The sequence below is a fragment of the Hemitrygon akajei genome, chromosome 1, assembly GCF_048418815.1.
Source record: "Hemitrygon akajei chromosome 1, sHemAka1.3, whole genome shotgun sequence".
Lineage (NCBI taxonomy): Eukaryota > Metazoa > Chordata > Chondrichthyes > Myliobatiformes > Dasyatidae > Hemitrygon > Hemitrygon akajei.
The window spans coordinates 42,717,651-42,734,912 of record NC_133124.1 but is presented as its reverse complement, the minus strand read 5'-3'; the positions used below and the strand labels follow the sequence as shown (position 1 = coordinate 42,734,912).

At 42.6% G+C, this 17,262-nt stretch overlaps 1 long non-coding RNA gene across 1 annotated transcript in view; it reads right to left on the bottom strand.

Moving 5' to 3' along the window:
- LOC140730638 (uncharacterized) overlaps window positions 1–16,956 on the bottom strand; it is a 44,581-nt gene extending 27,625 nt beyond the window's left edge. Inside the window, exon 1 of the long non-coding RNA XR_012099651.1 lies at window positions 16,923–16,956. This is a non-coding gene — a long non-coding RNA (uncharacterized lncRNA). The remainder of the gene's footprint in view (window positions 1–16,922) is intronic.
- Window positions 16,957–17,262: the final 306 nt, after the last annotated feature.

Here is a 17,262-nt window from a genome sequence, read left to right as displayed (position 1 = left end):
CTTCTTAGTTGTAGAATCATAGAGCAGTACAGAACAGCACAGGCTTTTCGGCCCATCGAGTCCATGCCAAAACCATTTAAACTATCAACATGCACTAGGACTATAGACCTCCAAATCCCAACTATCCATGTACCTATCCAAACTTCTCTTAAACATTGAAATCAGGCTTGCATGCACCACTTGTGCTGGCAGCTCATTCCATACTCTCACGGCCCGCTAAGTGAAGAAGTTTCCCCTCATGTTCTCCTTAAACTTCTCACCTTCCACCCTTAACCCATGGCCTCTGGTTGTAGTCCTACCCAACTTCAGTGGAAAAAGCCTGCTTGCATTTACCCTATCTATACACCTCATAATACCCTTGATAATTTTGTATACCTGCAAGCTGTAGTTGAAGCCTGTAGTTGGAAATCTTAGTATTTTTGAAATGCTGTTCAAATTAATTTTGTGGTATGACTGAAGCAGCTGAGCTAGAGACCAATTCCATTTTAATTAATTTGTCGTTCACTTCTGGTGTAAGCCACATTGCTTGTCTATTATTTGGCGTGTAATTCTCAAGGCTACTTAGTCCTGTGTCACTCTCATTATTATCAGATTTTTCGTCAACAGCATACAGATAAGTGCGCATTTTTGAAAGTGAACTTGACTTTTTATCTTTTCCTCTTCCTTGTGCAGTCCTTTTTTTTTTGTATGTGTCCTACCTTGTTGTATTTTCTGCAAGTTTCACATTTAAATCTGCATTGGTCTGTGTATATGAGCCCCTGCCACAATGGTAACACAATTTCTTTGGCCAGGCAGGTTTCTATTTAAATGTTGCAATTTTGTTCCTGACAGTAACTCAGTTGTGTCTTTGTCTGCTATTTGCATTGATATTTCAACTGTTCTTTTACTTGTAAGCTGTGCTTCAGTTATGAGCCATTAAGGTGTAGCGATGAGCCATTGAACGGATCCCAGCTATGCCTCCCTGTTTGCCGGTTATGTTGAAAAGTCTGTGTTCCAAGCCTACACTGGTGACTGTCCTGCAGTGTTCCTATGCTACATCGACAACTGCATTGGTGCTGCTTCCTGCACCTACGATGAACTTGTTGACTTCATCCACTTTGCCTCCAGCTTCCACCCTGCCCTCAGATTTGCTGGTCCATTTCCAACACCTCCCTCTCCTTTCTCGATCTCACTGTCTCTATCTCTGGAGACAGCTTAACTACTGATGTCTATTATAAACCCACAGACTCTCCCAGCTAACTCTACTATACCTCTTCCCACCCTGCTACTTGTAAAATCACCACCCCCTTCTCTCAATTCCTCCGTCTCCACCGCATCTGCTCTCAGAAAGAGGTTTTTCATTTTAGAATGAAAGAGATGTCCTCCTTTTTCAAATAAAGGGGCTTCCCTTCCTCCACCATCAATGCTGCCCTCAACCGCATCTCTTCCATTTCATGCACGTCTGCTCTTACCCATCGTCCCACCACCCTGGCAGGGATAGAGTTCCTCTTGTCCTCACCTATCACCCCACCAGCCTCCATGTCCAGCACATAACTCTCCAAAACTTCCACCATCTCCAATGGGATCCCACCACCAAGCACATCTTTTTCTCCCTCCTTTCTTCTTTCTTCTTCCCTATGCAGCTCCCTTGTCCATTCGTCCCTCCCCACTGATCTTCCTCCTGGCGGAACAAGTGCTACACCTGCCCCTACACCTCCTCCCTCACTAACATTCAGGATCCCAAGTAGTCCTTCCAGGTGAGGCATCACTTCACCTGTGAGTCTATTGGGGTCATATGCTGTGCCTGGAGCTCCCAGTGTGGCCTCTTGTATATCAGTGAAACCCGACAGATCTTGGCGACAACTTCTCCAAGCACCTCTGCTCCGTCCACCCTACCACATAGCCCTCTATTTTTCTAAGCTCCGTGTCCCTATCTAAGAGTCTCTTAAAAGACCCTGTTGTATCTGCCTCCACCACCGTCACTGACAGTGCATCCTACACACCCACCACTCTCTGTCTGAAAAACTTACCTCTGGCATCCTACTTGCAAGCACCTTAAAACTATGCCACCTCATGTTATTCATTTCAGTCCTGGGAAAAAGCCTCTGGCTATCCACACGATCAATGCCTCTCATCATTTTATTCCCCTCTATCAGGTCACCTCTTATCCTTTGTCGCTCCAAGGAGAAAAGGCCAAGCTCACTCAACCTATTCTCATAAGGCATGCTCCCCAATCCAGGCAACATCCTTGTAAATCTCCTCTGCACTCTGTCTGTAGCATCTACATCCTTCCTGTAGTGAGGTGACCAGAACTGAACACAGTACTCCAAGTGGGGTCTAACCAAGGTCTTATATAGCTGTAACATTACCTCACGGCTATTATATTCCGTCTTCAAATTTGACCTACTTATCCGAGTTGAACTTATCTGAGTTGAACTCCATCTGCCACTTCTCAGCCCAGTGCTGCATCCTATTGATGTCCTGTTATAACCTTGGACAACCCTCCAGACTATCCACAACTCCCTCAACTTTTGTCTCATCAGCAAATTTACTAACCCACCCTTCAACTTGCTCATTCAGGTCATTTATAAAAATCACAAAGAGGAAGCCTACAGCAGATCCATGCAGAACACTACTGGTCAATGTCCTCCATGCAAAATACGAACCATCTACAACCACCCTTTGCCTTTTGTGGGCAAGCCAATTCTGGATCCACAAAGCAATGTCTGCTTGGATCCCATGCCTCATTACTTTCTGAATGAGCCTCGCATGGGGAACCTTTTCAAATGCCTTACTGACATCCATATACACCACTTCTACTGCTCTACCTTCATCAATGTGTTTAGTCATATCCTCAATCCAATCACATTCGTAAGGCATGACCTGCCCTTGACAAAGCCATGCTGACTATCCCTAATCAGATTATATCTCTCCAAATAATCATAAATCTTGCCTTTCAGTATCTTCTCCAACAACTTGCCCACCACTGAAGAAAGACACACTGGTCTCTAATTTCCCGGGATATCTCTACTCCCTTTCTTGAACAAGGGAATAACATTTGCAACCATTCAATCATCTTGTACTTCTCCTGTCCCTATTGATGATGCAAAGATAATCATCAGAGGCTCAATCTCCTCCTTTGCTTCCCACAGTAGCTTGGGATATATTTTGTCCGGTACCAGCAACTTATCTAACTTAATACCTTTCAAAAGCTGCAGCACATTCTCTTTCGTAATGTCTATACACTTAAACATTTCAGATCGCTGTAAGTCATCCCCACAATTTCCGAAGTTCTTATCGCTGGTGAATACTGAAGCAAAATAGCCACTAAGTACCTCCACTACTTCCCCCAGCTCTATGCACATTTTTCCACTATCACACCTGATTGGTCTTATTCTCACACAGCTCATCCTCTTGCTCTTCACATACTTGTAGAATACCTTGAGGTTTTCCTTAATCCTGCTTTCATGGTCCCTTCTAGCTCTCCTAATTTCATTCTTCAACTCCTTCCTGGTACCCCTGTAATTTTCCAAAGCTCTAGAAGTACTAGGTTTCTTGAAACTTTTGTAAGTTTTTCTTTTCTTCTTAACAAGATTTTTGTACACCATGGTTCTTTTACCCTACCATCCTATTCCTGCCTCAATGGAACATATCTATGCAGAACGCCATGCAAATGTTTCCTGAGCATTTGCCACATTTCTTCTGTGCATTTCCCTGAAAAAATCTGCTCCCAATTTATGTTCCCAAGTTCTTGCCTAATAGCATCATATTTCCACCGACCCCAATTAAATGTTTTCCCAAATCATCTGCTCCTATCCCTCTCTAGCACCATGGTAAAGGAGATAGAGGTGTGACCCCTATCTCAAAAATGCTCTCCCACTGAGAGATCTGACACGTGACCAGGTTCATTTCCTAATACCAGATCAAGTACAGCCTCTCCTCTCATTGGCTTCTCTACATATTGCATCAGGAAACCTTCCTGAAGACATCTAATAAACTCTACAGCATCTAAATCCCTTGCTCTAAGGAGATGCCAGTCAATATTAGGAAAGTTAAAATCACCCATCACAACAACCCTATTATTATTGCACCTCTCCAGAATCTGTCTCCCTATCTGCTCCTCAATGTCTCTGTTACTATTGGGGGATCTATAAAAACATCCAGTAGAGTTATTGTCCCCTTCCTGTTTCTGACTTCCACCCACAATGGCTCAGTAGACAATCCCTCCATGACTTTCTCATTTTTTGCAGCCACAATACTATCCCTGATTAGCAGTGCCACTCCCCCACCTCTTTTGCCTCCCTCCCTTTCCTTTTTGAACCATCCAAAGCCCAGCACACTCAGCAACCATTCCTGCCCCTGAGACATCTAAGTCTCTGTAATAACCACAACATCATAGTTCCACCTATTGATCCACACTCTAAGTTCATCTGCCTTGTTTATGATACTCCTTGCATGAAAATAAACACATCTCAAACTATCTGGCTGAGTGTTTCTTTGCTCAATCATCTGCCTATATTTCCTCATAAACTCCCTATAAGCTGTTACTACTTGTGTGCCAAACATCCCATCCTCTGCCTCTTCACTTCAGTTCCCAAATCTAGTTTAAACCTTCCTCAATAGCATTAGCAAACCTCCCTCCCAGGATGACGGTTCCCCTCCAGTTCAGATGCAACTTGTCCCACCCCTTCCTCAGAAAAGGTTCCAATGATCCAAGAACTTGAAACCCTACACCCTGCACCATCTGCTCGGCTACTCCTTCATCGGCATTATCTTCCTGTTCTGACCTTCATTAGCTTGTGGAACTGGGAGTAAACCACAGATTACCACCTTGGAGCTTCTGCACTTCAGCCTCCTTCCTAACTCTCTAAACTTACTGCGCAGGACCTCTACCCTTCTCCTGCCTATGTCATTGATACCAATATGTACCACGACCTCTGGCTGCACACACTCCCCTTCAAGAATATTCTGCAACCACTCAGAGACGTCCTGGACCATAGCACCCGGGAGGCAACACACCATCCTGGAGTCTTTTTTGCTGCCACAGAATCTCCTATCTGTCCCCCTAACTATTGGGTCCCCTATGACTATTGCTCTGCCTGACTCCACCCTACCCTTCTGAGGCTTAGAGCTAACCATTGTGCTGTTGGTCTGTCTGCTGCTGCCTTGCCCAGATAGGTCACCCCACCCCCAGCAGTATCCAAAAGGGTGTACCTGTTGCTGAGGGAAATGGCCACAGGGGACCCTGCACTGACTTCCTTCTCCCTTTACCTCTCTCAGTGTTCACCCATCCACTCCCTAAATTCTGCACTCTGGGTGCATCTACCTGATCAAAGGAATTATCTATCAAATTCTCTGCCTCCTGGATGACCCTAAGTTCATCCACCTCCTTAATGCAGTCTTTCATGAACTGGAGTTGGCTGCACTTCCTGCAGGTGCAGTCATCAGGGAGACTATCAGGATCCATGAATTCCCACATGCTACAGGAGGAACATTCCACTGCCAAATCTGCCATCCTGCCTGCACTGTACAATGGGCAACCAAGACCAAATCTTCTAACCTGTTTCTTTGGCCTCAGCCTCTTCTTGTCCAAGCCTGTATTACATTCATAGTATCATTTCAGCTCGTTTGGTTGGAGCAGTCAAACTACGAAGAAAAATGTGTGCTTTTCAACCCAATGCACTCAGCAAAACTAATACTTGTTTTTCATTGGCTATTTCATTCACATTAAATTACTATTCAATCCATTCCATATATATATTATCCAGTTATCTGTTGTGTAATCAAATTCATCAATCTTTCCGATGTAGCCTGCCATTTCTGCTCTTTTTTTTCATGATTGTTATCACCTGGTACTCTCTGTTTATGAATGTTTGAATTATTTTGCAAAGAAAACATGCTGCTTCAAAGAGAAAAAAACACGCTGCGCTTTTTTTAACTCTGCCATTTCTTGCTGCACTTTTTTTTAGCTCAAATTTCTCGCTACCTTTCAACATATAGGTAGTTTGTGTCAGGTTTATTTAAAACTTCACTGTTAAGTTTTGCATGTTTGAAGCAGCATGTTTTCTTTGCAAAAGACTAATTAAAAGGAGAACACAGAGAGTCCATAATGCGTGTGTAATTTTGCTTCAGCTTTAAGCGATGCCCACACATATGATGTGGCGGCATAATGATGTATGCCATTTAAATACTTTTACATATAACCTGCAATGCAGTGTGTAAACAACAAAGAATGCTTAACCAAACAATATATTTACAATATTTTCAAATATGAGGTCCTGTTTAAGAAAAAATGAAGTGTATAGCAGGTATAAGAAAGGAGGAACAAATAAAGTACTTGAGTATCAGAAATGCAAGAGAACACTGAAGAAAGAAATCAAGAGGTCTAAAAGAAGGCAGGAGGTTGCCTTCACAGACAAGGTGAAGGAGAATCCTCAGGGCTTCTACAGATATGTTAAGAGGAAAAGGATAGCAAGGGACAAATCTGGTCCTCTTAAAGTTCGGAAAGGTAATCTATGCATGGAGCCAAAAGAGATGGGGATGATCTTAAATGTATTTTTGTATCTGTATTTTCTTGGGGGACTGACACAGAGTCTATAGATGTGAGGCAAAGCAGTTTCAACTTCATGGATCCTACACAGATTACAGAGGAGGAGGAGTTTGATGTCCTGAGGCAAATCAGGGTGGATAAATCACTGACAAGGTCTGACAAGGTGTTTCCTTGGACACTCTGGGCAGCTAGTGCAGAAATAATAGGGACCGTAACAGAGATATTGAGGATTGCAGGATAGCTAATGTTGCTCCACTGTTTAAGAAAGGCTCCAGGTGAGCCTCATATCAATAGTGGGAAAGTTGTTGGAATGTATTCCAATAGACTGCATGTATGATTATTTGGAGAGACTGGGATTGATTAGGAATAGTCAGCATGGCTTTGTGCATGGTAGGCTAAGTGTAATCAATCTTATAGAATTTTTCAAGATTGTTACCAGGAATGTTGATGAAGGCGAGGCAGTGGATGCTGTTTGCATGGACTTTATTAAGTCATTTGACAAGGTCCCACATGGGAGGTTGGTCAAGACGGTTCAGTTGCTCAGCATTCAGGATGAGATTGTAAATTGGATTAGACATTGGCTTTGTGGAAATAGCCAGAGAGTGGGATTAAATGGTTGTCTCTCTGATTGGAGGCCTGTGACTAGTGGAGTGCTGCAGGTCCATTGTTGTTTGCCATCTATATCAATGATCTGGATGGTAATATGGAGATATGGTAAACTGGATTAGCAAATTTGTGAATGACACCAAGATTGGCGGTGTAGTAGACAGCGGGGGAGACTATCAGAGTTTGCAGCAGGATATGAAACATCTGGAAAAATGGGCTGAAAATGGCAGATGGAATTTAATGCAGACAAATGTGAAGAGTGCACTTGGGTTGGACCAACCAGGATAGGTCTTATACAGTGAGTGGTAGGTCCCTTAGGAGTATGGTAGAATAAGGGGATCAGGAATCCATCCATAATTCATTGAAAGTGGTGTCACAGGTAGATTGGTTCATTAAGAAAGCTTTTGGCACCCTGGCCTTTACAGATCAAAGTATTGAGTACAAGAGTTGGAATGTTATATTGAAGTTGTATAAGACATTGGTGAGGCCGAATTTGGAGTATTGTGTGCAGCAGTAGTCACCTTCCTACAGAAAAGATGCCAATGAGATTGAAGGAGTGCAGAGAAAATCTACAATGATGCCAGGACTTGAGGACCTAAGTTATAGGGAAAGGTTGAATAGGTTAGGACATTTTTTTTCTAGAGCGTAGAATAATGAGAGGAGATTTGATGGAGCTATGCAAAATTTTGAGGGGTATAGATAGAGTAAATGCAAGCAGGCTTTTTCCACTGAGGTTGATAGAAGTCATGATTTTGATATTAATGTTTAAGAGAAGTTTGGATAGATACATGGTTGGGAGGAGTATGGACAGCTATTGACTGGGTGCAGGTCAATGAGACTAGACAGTTTAAATGGATCAGCCCAGTATAGATGAGCCAAAGGGCTTGTTTCTGTGCTGTTGCTTTCTATGATTCGATTACTGAAATATCAATGGTTGTGTTGAGTTGTTCTCTGATCAAGGCAAACTATTTGCAAACGTGTCATCACCATACAAGGAGACATCATCATTCCTCCGAATGCTTGGCTTTTATATACCTATCAATCAGTTGACTGGTCATCATCATGGAAACAGTTGTGATCTAGGGAGGGGGTTCATCGTTGATTGGTTGCATGGTGAACTCTGTGTATTGTCTTGAATTTTGCCCACATTGGCATATAAATGAGATTGAGGTCTGAATGTCTGTTTATTTGCTGAAAACCATGCCTTAGGACTTCTCTTGCATGCCAGAGTGTTTGCTTGCACCATGACTTCTACTGATGCCCAGTCGAATTCCTGCCCCTCTCAATTTTTACTTCCACTGGGCATGATTAACTTATTATTATTTAATTATTTATGGTTTTATATTGCTATATTTCTTCACTATTCTTGGTTGGTGCAGCTGTAATGAAACCCAATTTCCCTCGGGATCAATAAAGTATGTCTGTCTGTCTGTCTGTCTTCATGGATAGAGACTTGGGAGAGTCGGTCTTGCCGCTTAACAGCCAGGTGATATCCATAGATCCTTGTGTTGTGCTTCTTCTGGTAATCCATGCATCCAAATGCACACAAGAGAGCTGTATCAAAACTTTGTTCTGAAGAGCGGGGACAATACAGCAACATGGCAGAACTAAAGGATAAAGAGATGAACCATCTCTTCAAAGTATTTGCACAAAACGAATACCCACGTAACTTCATACGAAGATGCCTACGAGGTCGACAACACACCAACCTCTGTACAATGAAATTATCTCGGAATTATCAGCCCAACTGCTCTGAGAAAAAGGAACTTCAATTGCACATAAACCAACAACCACATTGAGGAGAGTACTCTGCAGACCAAAAGAACAAACCATGCTATTGGACAAGACCAAAGTGGTCTACAAAATCCAATGCAGGAACTGCAGCAAATGTTACTTCGGCCAAACTAAGAGAAAACTATCGACAAGGATCTATGAATATCAACTAGCTGTTAAACAATGTGACCAACTCTCCCAAGTCTCTACCCACGGAGATCGAGAGGAGCACAAATCTGGCTGGGCATCAGTGAAAGTCATGGCACAAGTTTACACATGGCACGCAAAAGAACTCCTAGAAGCATGGTTTTCCGCAAACGATTCTATAAACAAACGTGGCCTTCGATCCCATTTATAAGCCAATGCAGGCAAAATTCCAGACAATGCACAGTTTTACATGCAACAAATTGGCAATGAGACCCCCTCCTTACATCTCAGTTGAGTTTCCATAATGACAACCAATCAACTGGTTGATAAGTACTTATATGTAAACGCCAAGCACCGAAGGACATGCCACAAGTGAGTAGTGCCCTGATGATGTCTCCTCATATGTGTTGGAACATTTGCAAGTGGAGTGCCAAGATCGGAGAACAACTCAACCCAACCATCAGCCACCCAAGCTACACATTTTCCAAGTTATTTCCAACTCTGAAATATTAAATACAACAGGAAGTGGTAGATATGTGTTTGATTTCAACATTTAAGAGAAGTTTGGATAGGTACATGGATGGGAGGGGTATGGAAGGCTTTCATTTGTGTGCAATGAAAGCCATACGGCAGATTAATAGTTCAGCATGGCCTAGATGGGCCAAGTGGCCTTTTTATGTGCCATAGTGTTCTATAGTGCTATGACTCTAACTAGGCCACAGAAACTCTTGCCTTGGCTGTTCATCCTGATATAGCTGCATCATCTTTGTAGTTATCCTACTGTGAGCCTCTCATCTTCCTCATCTCCACAGCCCCTTAGTGGCATTGTTCTCAGACATGGGATCTGCTTTTATACATTAGGATCACATCTATCTTTAACTTTCCCACTTCTATCAAAGCTAGGAATTATTACTGTGATATCAAATTGCTATTCTGGCAACAGTTCAATGCTGAGTCAAAGAAATCTAACAGAATATCATCCTGAAGCCATCATCGTTGACCCTTCAGTAATCTTGAGCAATACACACACATAATGCTGGAGGAACTGAGTAAATCAGGCTGCACCTTCTGAGGGGAATAAACAGTCAACATTTTAAACAAAGACCCTTCATCAGGACTGGAAACGAAGAGTACAAAAGCCAGAAAAACAAAGTGAGTGGGGAAGGAATACAAGCTGGCAGGTGAAAGGTGAGGGGGAAGTAGCTGGCTGTGAGAAAGGTAATGAAATAAGAAGCTGCGAAGGGATAGTTAGATAAGTAAGAAGTTGTAGAAGAAGGAATATAATAAGGGAGGAAAGCAGACCATGGAAGAAAGGGAAGGAGAGGAGATCCAAAGGAAGATAATGGGCAGGGTGAGAGGATAACAAGAGTGGAGAATGGAAAGTGAATGAGGGATGATAATCTTTGCCCCTTCCAAACTGCTTGTATTTCTGTTCCAGCCACTTTGTTTCAAGTAATGGTGATGGTAAAATTGGTGGTAAAATGACCGAGTACCATTTCTGCAAAAGCATCTAATTACCCTGGTTGATCAGAGGTGCATGACGTGCAGGATTTTACTGCCTCTGGTGACCATTTTACCTTTCACCTAAAATCCATTTTGATTTGCAGTCCCCCAATTCACAAAACACATAATGTTAGCCCAGCAACAATACACAAGCCATCTGCTGTAACAATTCGGCATTGTTCCCTTTTCCTTAATTCATTGGAGGAACTGCTCAATAACTTAACCAGATCATGTTAATTACTCACATCTTATTGTGCAGATTACCACACTCCCTCTCAGCACCTTGTTAAGCTTATTCCATCGCATTAGTCTTCACACTCACTTAGCTCTCTGGTGCACTCCTCCGTCTCCTTGGTCGCATTTATCACACAATTTGTCTCTCACACCTACCTGTAAACATTCTAGTCTTTATATAATTCAATACTTCCTGAAAGTACATTCAGTCTGAAAGTGGCTGAACAGGTTGATGGGGTGGTTAAGACAGCATATGCCTTTTTTGCCTTAATTAGCCAAGGCATTAAGATGAGAAGTCAGGAAGTTATGTAGCAGTGTTATAAAACTCTAGTTAAACCATATCTGTAGTATTGCATACAGTTCTGGTCGCCCCATTGTAGAAAGTCGAGGCTTTGGAAAGGGTGCAGAAGAGTTTTACTAGGATGTAAACCTCTCGCACACCATGCCACAGTAGCGTAGCAGTTAGTACAAAGCTCAGATTTCAATCCAGTAATGCATGGTTTTCCTTGGGGTGTTCCAGTTTCCTCCCATAGACCAAAGGTACACTGGCTAGTAGGTTGATTGGTCATTGTAAATTATTCCATGATTAGGCTGGGGTTAAACCGGTAGGTTGCTGGTGGCACGGTTCAGAGGGCCAGAAGGGCATTTTCTGCATAGTATCTCAAAATAAAATAAATAAATAAATATTAGAGGGGATGTACTATAGTGAGAAGATGGACAGATGGATTGTTTTCTCTGGAGCAGCGGAGGCCAAGGGAAGATCTGATCGAGGTTTATATGATTATGAGAGGCACAGACCAAATAGACAGACAATATCTTTCTCCTAGGGTTGAAATGTCTAATACCAGAGGGCATACATTTAAGATGAAAGAGGGTAATTTCAAAGGAGATGCAAGGGACAAGTTTATTATACAGAGCGTGGTGGGTGTTGTCTGGGGTGGTGGTAGAGGTAGAACCATTAGAGACTTTTAAGGGGGTCATGAACATGAGGAAAGGATATGGATGTTGTAAAGGCAGAAGAGATTAGTTTAGTTAGCCATTTAATTGGTTTGGCACAACAGGATAGACCGAAAGGCCTGTTCCTCCTCTGTACCATTCTATGTTCTTTGTTCTAGATGAACAGAACTCTATTGTTCCTTGTTACCAGGGAAAAGGTGCAAGGTAAATGAACGTGGATATGGAGAAGATAGGATGTTCGGGCTAGTCTCCCGGTGACAGAAAACAGTTCCAGAACCCACACATCATACAACACTTGTCAATGACAACACAATTTCAGCATTGCATGTAACACACTTTCTTCATCAAATACCTTCAGTGTATTTTCTGTGACTGTTGTGAATCAGTAGAGCAGAAATACAAGTTAAAGTCTAATTGTCATTCATGAATACAGCCAAATGAAACAACATTCCTCTGGGGCCAAAGTGCAAAACACAACAGCAACAGTCATACACAGCACACAACGGCACACGTAGCACATATAATTACAATACCAGAAGAACAATACAGTTACAATAAAAATATATAGCCTAAGTCCCTGAGTCTTGGCCTGTAGATTGATGGTGCATGGATGGTGTCCTGGAGCCACGTTTCTGCAAGAACAAGTTCCTCATCTTGCACAAGAGCAGCTTCAGGAGAATTCAGACCAGTTTGTCTTCCACCGAGCAAACACAGCACCGACGGGAGGGGCAAGTCCCAACCCCGTGCAGAGTCCAGCGCCGCACAGCCAGCTTTGGCTTTTCCTTTCCAGCGGCCACATCTTCATGAGAGGGGCTGATTACATCTGAACACATGTCATCATGGAACTACTGTGCACCGGACGAAGAGTTAAATTAGGCAGTCCGGAGGGATTTCACCAGCTGACAGCCGACGAGGTGGCAAATGAATGTTGTGGTGTTAGAGACCGCTGAGGGAAGAACCAATCAACAGGCACAACCATCTCAAGCTCTTCCCAGTTAGCCAAGATGCTGTTTAATGTTGTATAATTCTTTCGCCTACCCTACCTTACTCAGGCTTCTCCGCCCTCCCTTTCCAGTGCTGATAAAGGGCCTCAACACAAAACTTCAAATGTTTATGTGTCTCCAGAGATGCTGCCTGACCTGCTGAGTTCCTCTGGCACTTCATGTGTATCCATAACCCTGCCCGTTTCTGTGCAACAGTGGGTCCAGCACCGATCCCGGTGGAACACCATTAGTGACTGACCTCTCCAGTCAGAATAACACCCCCACCACCACTGCCCTTTATCTTCTATAGCCAAACCAAGTTTGAGTCAAATCTGTCAAGTCACCATGGATCCCATCTGCCTTAATCTATCAATTTGTCAGGAGGCACCTGGTGAGCACCATTCAGGCCCTTCAGCTCACAACTCTGTGCCGAACATGTACTTACTTTAGAAATTACCTCAGGTTACCCATAGCCCTCTATTTTTCTAAGCTCCATATACCTGTCCAGGAGTCTCTTAAAAGACCCTATTGTATCCACCTCCACCACTGTCACTGGCAGCCCATTCCACACATTCACCACTTTCTGTGTAGAAAACTTAACCCTGACATCTCCTCTGACTATCCACATGATCAATGCCTCCCATCATCTTATAGACCTCTATCAGGTCACCTCTCATCCTCCATCACTCCAAAGAGAAAAGGCAAAGTTCACTCAACCTATTCTCATAAAGCATGCTTGCCAATCCAGGCAAAATCCTTGTAAGTCTCCTCTGCACCCTTTCTATAGTTTCCATGTCCTTCCTGTAGTGAGGTGACCAGAACTGAGCACAGTACTCCAAGTGGGGTCTGACCAGGGTCTGACAGCTGTAACATTACTTCTCAGCTCTTAAACTCAATCCCACGATTGATGAAGGCCAATGCACTGTATGCCTTCTTAACCACAGAGTCAAGCTGCGCAGCAGCTTTGAGTGTTCTATGGACTCGGACCTCAAGATCCATCTTATCCTCCACACTGACAAGAGTCTTACTGCTAATACTATGTTCTGCCATCATATTTGGCCTAACAACATGAGACACCTCACACTTACCTGGGTTGAACTCCATCTGCCACTTCTCAGCCCAGTTTTGCATCCTATCAATGTCCCTCTGTAAACTCTAACAGCCCTCTACACTATCCACAATACCCCCAACCTTTGTGTCATCAGCAAATTTACTAACTCATCTCTCTACTTCCTCATTCAGGTCATTTATAGAAATCGTGAAGAGAAGGGGTCCCAGAACAGATCCCTGAGGCACACCACTGGTCACCGACCTCCATGCAGAATATGACCTGTCTACAACCACTCTTTACCTTCTGTGAGCAAGCCAGTTCTGGATCCACAAAGCAATGTCCCCTTGGATCCTGTGCCTCCTTACTTTCTCAATTTAACCTTGCGTGGGGTACCTTATCAAAAGCCTTGGTGAAATCCATATACACTACATCTACTGCTCTAACTTCATCTATGTGTTTAGTCACATCCTCAAAAATTCAATGAGGCTCGTAAGGCACAACCTGCCTTTGACAAAGCCATGCTGACTGTTCCTAATCATATTATGCCTCTCCAAATGTTCATAAATCTTGTTTCTCAGGATCTTCTCCATCAACTTACCAACCACTGAAGTAAGACTCACTGTTCTGTAATTTCCTGGGCTATCCCTACTCCCTTTCTTGAATAAGGGAACAACATCTACAACCCTCCAATGCTCTGGAACCTCTCCCATCCCCATTGATGATGCAAAGATCATCACCAGAGGCTCAGCAATCTCCTCCTTCACTTCCCACAGTAGCCTGGGGTACATCTCATCCAGTCCTGGTGACTTATCCAACTTGATGCTTTCCAAAAGCTCCAGCACATCCTCTTTCTTAATGTCTATATGCTCAAGCTTTTCAGTCTGCTGTAAGTCATCCCTACAATCACCAATGTCCTTTTCCATAGAGAATGCTAACGCGTACTTGTAGAATGCCTTGGGGTTTTCTTTAATCCTGCTCGCCAAGGCCTTCTCATGGCCCCTTCTGGCTCTGCTACTTTCATTCTTAAGCTCCTTCCGGCTAGTCTTATAATTTTCCAGACCTCTATCCTTACCTGTGTGCTTTTACTAAAGACAATGAAAATAATGTCCATTGCCCTACCCTCATTTTTATCACTTCATCAAAAAAACATATACATGTGTAAAATACAAATTCTGCCACATGCCAAAATGCCAAGCTGACTTTTCCTAGTAAACCCATGTTTTTCCAGGTGCACATAGATCCTATTCCTAAGAATTTAAACATAGAACATAGAACATAGAATAGTAAAGCACAGTACAGGCCCTTCCTCCCACAATGTTGTGCCGACCCTTAAACCTTTATAACCCCCCCACCTTAAATTCCTCCATATACCTGTCTAGTAGTCTCTTAAACTTCACTAATGTATCTGCCTCCACCACTGACTCAGGCAGTGCATTTCACGCACCAACCACTCTCTGAGTAAAAAACCTTCCTCTAATATCCCCCTTGAACTTCCCTCCCCTTACCTTAAAGCCATGTCCTCTTGTACTGAACAGTGGTGCCCTGGGGAAGAGGCGGTGGCTCTCCACTCTATCTATTCCTCTTAATATCTTATATACCTCCATCATGTCTCCTCTCATCCTCCTTCTCTCCAAAGAGTAAAGCCCTAGTTCCTTTATTTTCTCCAATAATTTCCCTTCCACTAATGGAAGGCTCATTGGCTTTACATCAGATGGATTATCCTTTTTTCCCTTCTTAAACAAAGAAACATCAGCCATCCTATCATCCTCTGGGACCTCACCTGTAGCTAGAGTAAGCATAGATTTTGTCAAGGCGCCAGCAATTTCCTCTCTTGTCTCTCTCAAAAACCTGGAATCCATCCCATCAAACCCTGGAGACTTATCCATCTCAAAGTTTCTTCATCAACCCAGCACCTTGTTATTAACATGCTCTAGAACATCAGCATACATCTCCCTGATCTCATTCTCCTTTGGGATTTACATATAATCCTGTTGACGGGAACTGCATGGATTGGAGACTTTTGTTGCTATGATGATCTGTGTCCAAAACCTAAACTAAAACAGCCTTGGCACTTGTTATTCGGAATTTTCGATTCACAATATTAGCCTCATGATGCAAGGGCACTTAATAAACTTTTTCCCAGCTGTAGGTAAGAAAACAGTTAAGAGCAGTAAGTGTTTATGGTAATTGTGTGTCTGAATTTAATGATACCCATAAAACAAAATTCAATTTTTCTGCCTGGGTTTCAATGGTAAGCTTAAAAAAGGTAACCTGTGTGAGTGCTATCAAATTTACATTTCAGTTAAAATATAATCTTAATACATGCTTTTGCTTGTTAATTTGCTCTCCAGAGGGATTACACATACAAAACTGAATATGCCTGACATCAACAAAGAAATCACAGGCTTGCATATGAATTTTCACTGAATTTAATCAGCTCTCTACAACATCAATATAACCACTCCACCATTCCCAACTCCCCAACTGCAGAATATGTTAAAAAAATAACTGACAAATGACTTTAACACCTGAATTATTAAACTTTTCAGAGCTAATTTAATGGTGCCTATAGTTTTTCACTTTTCACTTTTTGCTGGCTCTCTGTAGTTTATTGATTACATCTTCAAGCTTGGTTGCTTTTCAACATGATCAGCAGGTTTAAATATTTTTCTTACCACATCAATCATATAACTGCTTTGTTAACTCTGAAGAACCCACAAGGAATTCCGAGAGATTTATTAGGCATAACCAATATCACATAAAGCCATGTTAGATTGGTTTTATTGCTCTTGGTCTCGAATTGCTTTCATTCCACTGAACTAAGGGAGCCAGTTTATTGTTAGTGTCAGTAGTTAAAATGCCTACTGAGCTGGTCAGGATGATGTCAAACATGCCTGGTTAGCCTTTGTTTACTGTACATCGTCAGCTTGATAAAGAAGTTTAGTCTTATGCTCAAAATTGTTGCCTCAAGAATGATTAAGCATCAGACAACCAAATAACTTGTCCTCTAGGCATCAATGAAGAAGCTGTATGACTTTCTGTCATTTAGTCCTGCAAGTAATAAGCTCCCATAACAGCAGCTTTACTAAACAGGAATAATGTCTATCATTAAGACTGCCAACACTACTTAAAGATTTACCTGGCTCGCACCGTCCACATTCAAATTGAGACTGACTAAAAGTCTGCCTTGAAATTGGATTGCAGCTTTTATGGGGTGCACTGAACCACAGTTGTGTTTAGCGCAATTGCCCAATCAAGTCCTTTGCAAACAGAATTGGGAAATTGGCCAAAATCCAATTTTGAAACTGTGGTTTAGGAGATCTAGGAGTAAACACTATAGAAGGAAACTGTGCAATGCCTGAAGGGTCTTCACGTCATTTCTGGCATCTCCTACAGAACACTCAGAAATGAGCACCAGCCCTCAAACAAACGTTCTGTATGTTAAGCCATACATACAGTGGAGGCAGAGAAGACAAATA